The following is a 7431-nucleotide window of genomic DNA, read 5'->3' as shown; positions in this document are numbered from 1 at the left end:
GCCCCCATGGCCTTCACCACCACAAGGCTGGTCGGAGGTGAAGCCAGAAGCTGGAAAGCCAACCAAGGGCTACGTGAATACTGGTGGTAGCTTCCTTCACTGAGCAATACGTCAGAGATCTCTCTCCGTATCAGTACACATTTTTAAAGGGTGAAGAGTATTTTTTCATATGGCTATACCAAAATTTAACCTATCCTTGATGGACATTCAAGTTCTTTCCAATTTTTCTCAATTACAAATACTGGTGCAAGAAATATCCTTTGACACATGTTTTTTCCACCTGAATTTTTGTTCACAGAAGCAGAAACTGCTGGACCAAAGGATACAACATATATAAATGTGGGTACTGGAAAGCAGTACAATTTTGGGATGCAATTTTCCTCTCACTAGCAGGGCATGGGCATCCTTTTTTTCTACCTTTGCCAATCACTGTTTCAATTTAAATTTCCTTAATTAATGAGGACATAGAATAGCTTTGAACTTCTTTATCTGGACACGTTCTTTTCATATGCTTTGTTCATATTCCATTTGGGGGTACTTTACAAGTCTAAAAGGAAAAAAATAGTTCTTAAAATAGCAGCATCAGCCCTTTTCCTGTACAAACACATTCATCACTGAACACTTAGAAAGCATCTATGTTCCAGGCACTGTGTGCCATGTGTATTATCTGAATTAATCTTCAGAACAACCTTGTAGGGAACGCCTCATTTTTCCTATTTTGTTCATGAGACAGGTCCAGCAAGGCTGGTGAAAATGCTGAGACGTCTCCAAGTTTGTTTTCAACCCCAGGTGTTTGTTTTGTTTTGGTTTTTTTCCATCACACCTCTCGAAAGCTCTAAATAAAAATGCCTTAATATGACTTTCAAGTAGTCTCCTCATAGTAGTAGAATGATATGGGATAAAGAAATATCGGGTGGAGAGAGTGGCATCTCCTTTTTTTGCTCTATGGCCCACACTTCACGTTTTGTTGCGGTGTAGCCTACACAACTGCATTGTTGAGCTATAGGTGCTCAACCCTAATTCCTGGGCCCTACCCTGGGAGGTTGAGACTTAACTGGTCAGGGGTGGGTGGGCCTGAATATTTTTGGCAGCTCCCAGGGGATTCTCACTCTCAGTCATGGGATCCACCGTCCTAGAGCACCTCCACCAACCTTTCTAGCGCTAATGCCCACACCGTACAGCTCAAGAAAGTGAGGCCCAGAAGGGGAACAGGACTTGCCCAAGATGACACTGCTGCTAAGTGGCAAACTCAGACCAGCTGTGCAGATTTGAGGAACTTCAGTTCTCTCCACCAGACTGCGAATATACGGGGCCATGGCTGTCCTTCCTTCACAAAGCTAACTCCGCTAAGGGTATTATTCACGGGCGCAGACATGGCTGGCAACTTCAAAGCGTCTGCACGTTAGTAACTGGTCTTCACGTTAGGAGCTGTTGGTGTATTTGTTACTCTGTTTTCCTTACTCCCAGGGTGTTCTGGGAGGCCTGTGGCATCGTCCAGGGCAGTGTGCCAGCGTCCTCTGCCCATCGTTGGGGCTGCCTCCCCATGTGTCCATCTGGGGCCACATGGCTCCTCAAGTACATCATCTTTGTGCTTACCACAATCACGGGAGTTCGTGCGCTGGCTCCTCCCTGGTCCTTGCCATGCATGCAAGTGGTCAGTTGTGTTGGTGACCGCATAGTTCATGGGGGCCTCCCTCCCCACCAGGCTAACCCATGAGGTCCCTGCTCTCCTAGCACTTGACATGGTACCCATGTCAAGCAGACAAACAGGCCTCAGGAGCGCTCCCCTTAGTGTTCGGGGAAGAACCCTTTGCAAACTCCCGTTCCCCACCTCCAGAGTTCACAGAGCAGAGAACTGAGTCCCAGAGGGCCCCGTGATCTGCCCAAAGTCACACCATGAATTTGTGACAGAGCGTATTAACCCATTCAAGAGATTTAGCTTCTTGGTGAGCCACAGCTCACTGCAGATTCATATTTAGCTTACAGAGAAGCAAACCTCTCCACCTTTTGCACATTTCGGCATCACATCTCTTATGAGGAGACAGCAGAATATAAATAAGTGCTCTACAATGTCACGGATATTCATGGGCAGCACTTAGGGGCTCTCTTGATACAGCCTGCTTTATACTGACTGTGTTTTCTTCCAAATTAAAGCGAAAACTCTGAATTACAGAAAGTTTAATAATTGGTATATTAATACTCATGAATACATAAAGTAGCAAACTGGAATAAAACCAAGGACTGCCTTGTAGAAGTACCTGAGTGTGTTTGAACGGTCAAAACTCATCTCCAACTAGCATGATTTTTTCCCTGTAAATATACCCCTCCCCACCCCCACCCCAGCCCTACCTTTACCCATCAGTCCCTCCAGCAGCTGCCCTTCCCTTGTCATGGACACCTCTGGGGAGAGCCGCATGGCCTCCCACTTGTGCCTGCAAACACTGCGATCTGAGGCTCGAGGAATGACAGCAGGTGTCAGATCCAAATTCTCTTCAGCCCCGGTCACGGGGCCATCCTCCTGCCTTGTGAGCAGGTGCTGATCGTCTCCTTCTGGGCACTCTTGCTCCTCCAGCCACGACCGTCTTCACCTGGGTCACGTCTACCTCTGTGTTCCTCACTAGACTCTCCGCTCCAGAACCTCAAAGCCCATGCTCTCTCATCACTAAACCTTGCAAGGTGGTGGTACAGAATCAAAGACGACATTCGAAATTATTACTGTGTGATGATGCTGTGCTGAGCACTTTACACAAAGCAACTCATCCAACTCGCAGCTCCATGAAATAAAACCCAGTCTTCATTTACAGATGAGGAAATGAACCAGGACACCAGCTCCAGGGGGACAGGGGTTTTGTTGCATCACAATTTCACCACTGATGCCAAGTTCAAACCCGAGCCAGTCTGGCTCCAAAGCTCAGCTCAGCGGTCAGTCCCCAGGCAATCGCCTATTTCAGAGCCAGCCCGGGACCGCTCCCTCCAAGTCCTTCACACACTCCTTTCTCTCTGGCACCTCTTACATGTCAGCGACACCCCACCTCCCTGTCTCCCCATCCTTAGCTTTCTCATCTTCTCCCTAGACAAGTACTCTCTCACAGCTTTACCTCCTACGCACTGGCAAGTAAGCCCCAAATCTCTCTGGAATGGTCAGCTGTCTGTCAGACAACACCATCTGTCAATGCCCTATTCCTCAAATTCTTCCTATCAAAACATGTCATTTTCTCACTAAAACTAAGCCTGCTCCATCTTCTGAGTTCTGCCTATCAGATGGTGGCCCCACGATCTACTCCACCATCCAGCCTGGGCACAGCTGAACTAACCTTCTCACTTGCTCTCCCATCAGTAGGAGAGAACGACAGTGAAGCACGCAGGCCCTGAAGCAAACAATCTATTCATAAGAGCAAGAAAAATAAAACACTGAGGATTAACTTTAACAAAAGAAGTGCAAGACATACTAAAGATACAAAGTATTGTAGAGAGCAATTAAAGAAAGTTAAAATAAATGTAGAGATAACCTCTGTTTATGGATTGGAAGAGTCAACACTGATAAGATGCCATTTCTTCCCAAATGGATCCATGGATTCAAAGTAACAGCTATGAAAAATCCCAGTTTTTTTCTTTTTCTTCTTCCTTTTTCTTTTCCCAATGACCAGTTGATCTTATGTAGAGAAAAGCAAAGGGCCCAGGATAGCCAAAACCATTTGAAAAAAGAACAAAGTTGAAGGATGTACATTTTCTGATTTCAAAACTTAAACACTTATATATATGGTCAACTGAGTTTTGACAGAAGTACCAAGGTCCCCAATTCAACTGGAGAATGCATAGTCTTTTTGTTAACACACGATATCCACAGGAATTTAAGTCCTTACCTCACACTATACAGAAAAATTAATTCAAAATGGCTCAGGAACCCATATGTGAGAGCTAAAACTATAAAACTTCTTAGAAGAATAAAACATAGAAGAAAATCCTTTGTGGCATGGGGTTAGACACACAGATACAATACTAAAAGCATGATTCATAAAGGAAGAAAACGGAAAAAAAAAACCTAAACTTCATTAAAATTAAAAACATTTATACCATAAGACTGGGAGAAAATATTTGCAAATCATGTCATATAAAGGACTTGTATCCACAACATATTAAGACCTCTTACTATTCAATACTGAGAAAATAACCCAGTTTAAAAGTGAGCAAAGGATCTGAACAGACATTTCACCAAACAAGATGCACAAATGGCCCATAAGTACATGAAGAGGTGTTCACCATCACTGGCCATTAGAGAAATGCAAATGAAAGCTCAAGAATGGCTACAATAAAAAATACAAAGTGACAAATGTGGGTAAGGATGTGGAGACATTCAAACCCTCATACTAGACTGATCTAAAATGGTGCACTTTGGAAAAAGAGTCTGGAACTTTCTTAAAAAGTCAAACTTACCATAAAAGCCAGCAGCAATAGCCCCAGGGAAATGAAAACGTGTCCACACAAAGACTTGTACACAAATGGTCCTAGCGGCATGTGAACACGATCCAAATGTCTACAACTGGTGAGTGAATGAACAAACTGTGATATATCATGCAATGAATACTATCAACAGTAAGAAGGAATTACTAACACATGCTACAACACAGAGGGACCTCAAAATCATGATGCTAAGTGTGAAAGAAGTCAGATGCAAAAAGCCAAGGACTGATTCCATTTATATGAAATGCCCAGAAAAGGCAAACCAGAGAAAGTAGATTCGTGGTTGCCTGAGGCTGGGGGCAGGAATGGAGGCTGATTGCAAATGGATACGAGAGATCTTTTGGAGGTGATGGAAACGTTCTACAACTGGTTTGCTGTAATGGTTGCACAACTGTGTAAACTTACTAAAAAGTCCTTGACATGTTCACTAATAGGGGTGAATTTTATGGCAGGTGAGTTATAGCTTCTTAAAACCATTGGGCTGGGGGGAAGCACAGGCTCTGATTCAGACTGCATGGATTCAGGTCCCGGCTCTGTGACTTGGGCTGGCTGTGTCGTTTGGGGTATAAGTTACCTCAGCTACCCGTTTCCCCGTGTGTACAGGGACTTAGAGAGTATACCCTTCACAGAGTTATGGTGAGAATTAAGTGAGTTAATGCAGGTTAAATGTTTCAGCACAGGGCCAGACACACAGCAAGCACTCAGTAATGTTCACTATTTGTATTATGATTATAGTCAAACAGTTATCTAGTCGGGCCAACTTTTCTTAGTTATTAGTTCTCAAATTAATCACCCCTTTTCTGAAACTGCTTCCCTGGCCTTACACTCTGTACCACCTTTTAGGTAGAACATTTGCTGTAGTCTAACTTCCTCCTAGGCTGGCTCCTCCCAAGTAGCCTCTAGACACCACATAGGAAATGGGAATATACCCCTTGGGAAAACCAGCTTCTGGGATCTTCTTCAATGGCATAGAAGGCCTCCATCATCTGATCTCTCTGTGGAACACTCCAACCTATCCCCACCCCCACACACATCACAGTGGCAAATGTCCCCATAGGTACCGCACAGGTGCTCACACCATATCCCCCCTACATCAATGTCCCTCACCTCCTTCCCTTCAACTGTCTACTCCAGTCCCCAGACTCAGCAATGGAGTCTCCCCCACCAGCCTCCACTGACCCTCCTGAGCATGACCTTTCTATGCCTGTAATAATCACCTGTGCCATGTACCCAGTATTGGATTGAGGCACACAGCTTAAAAACTATGTTTCCCACCTTCAAGCATGGGCCTAGCACAGTCCCTAGGACAACTAGTATATTGTAAGTGCTCAATAAAATGTTGACCGGCCAAGTGAATAGCCAGATGATGCACATTTTCTCTGCTTCTCACATAGGAAAAATGCACTTAGGTTTGCAAATAGCTTAGGACTATTTTTAGCATGTCACTTAAGGAAAATGACAGAGGTTGTCCAGGAAAATGGAAACCTATTCTGAGGCACTACTCTAAGCAGTAATGAGAGAAGGTACAGGGTCATGCCACCTTCCATTTGAAGCCACGTGTACCTTCCACAACTGTCAGTAAGTAGGTTCATCAAAATTTACAGAGACGGCTGGTAATATTAATCCTTCCAGTGGAATTTTTCCTAACTCACCTGAAATCAGAGTTTCTAAACTCTGAAACTGATCTGTTAAGAATTTTTGAGACAGTTCACAGTGGGATATATAAAACAAATAAAAATCAAATTTAGAAGGTTTTTTTTTGTTTTTTTTTTAAGAGTTTTGCTGACTGAATGGGGAAAAAATACAATTACCTGATGCCTGGGTTTCACCCCAGAGATTCTGATTTAAGTAGCCTAAGGCAGAAATCAAGGAGAACAATTTTTTGTTAAGTTCCTCCAATAATTCTAAAGAGTAGTGAAGGTCAAGATATACCCCCCATGGAATCTAAAATTTGTTCCTTTATGCCTCAGTGTTCTTATGTATAAAACGGTGGCAATTATGCTTAGATTTATGGATAATTGACAATCCTCCTGAAAGTACAATTCATAACTGTTAAGTGGAGTCCTTTCTTTTCATTCTCACTACCTTGGGTCACTGAAAAAATAAAGTCTGGCTTATTAAAACCACCTGATCGATAAGTCTTAATATCCCTTATTACAGAGGGACATTTAAAATCCATTATAGGACAGTTAAACAAAAAAGATCCCCAAACCGTATCTTAATTAACCCACAATCAAAGGCATACTAAAAATAAAGGTGTGAGTCTGAAAGATAACTGAGAGTAATAATATTTCCAGAAGATTGAGCTGTAGGTCCTCTGTGAATAAATCCCTATTTGTGGGCACGGCATGTTTTTCTCTAATCATGAAAAGAGATCTCAGCAAAGTGTTGAAGAGGTACTGTTTCTGTGCTTGCATTTCAATGGGTCCTGAGGGAGAGATCTGAAATGACAAATATGAAACTTCACTGAAAAATTACACTGAGCATGACATAAAATTTAGTATTAGAATCTCCTTAAAATGAAAAAAGTTAAAGCAATCACATCACATCCTGTAAACATCTATTTTTCTTCTCCAGAAATGTCCTATTCAATCTTTTTTCAATTCTTTCAGGAAACATTCTATTGTTGCCACTGAGGGGGATCAGGGCATGCCACCCCAAAATACACCACTTTGGCATAAGAACGATTTTGAGCCAGAGGCATCTGAGTTCCTGATATTGCTTATCTGCCTGAAAGCAGAGCTTCCCCACAAAAAAACTGTCACAAATCCCCTCCCCAGGCAACTCCGCTTTTTCCAGGCACCACATCCAGACACTGCCACACACCATGACACTGTCCATCACTTGTCCTAAGGCCCTGCTTATCTTTCCAAATAGTCCCTTGCTCTCCATTAAAGGACAGTGCCTTTCTCCTCCTCCTTCTCCCTGCTAAGTCAGGTGCATGGACCCCAAATCAATCTATCTATCTAT

The sequence above is a fragment of the Canis lupus genome, chromosome 5, assembly GCF_048164855.1.
Source record: "Canis lupus baileyi chromosome 5, mCanLup2.hap1, whole genome shotgun sequence".
NCBI lineage: Eukaryota > Metazoa > Chordata > Mammalia > Carnivora > Canidae > Canis > Canis lupus.
Note: the sequence above shows the minus strand (reverse complement) of the source record.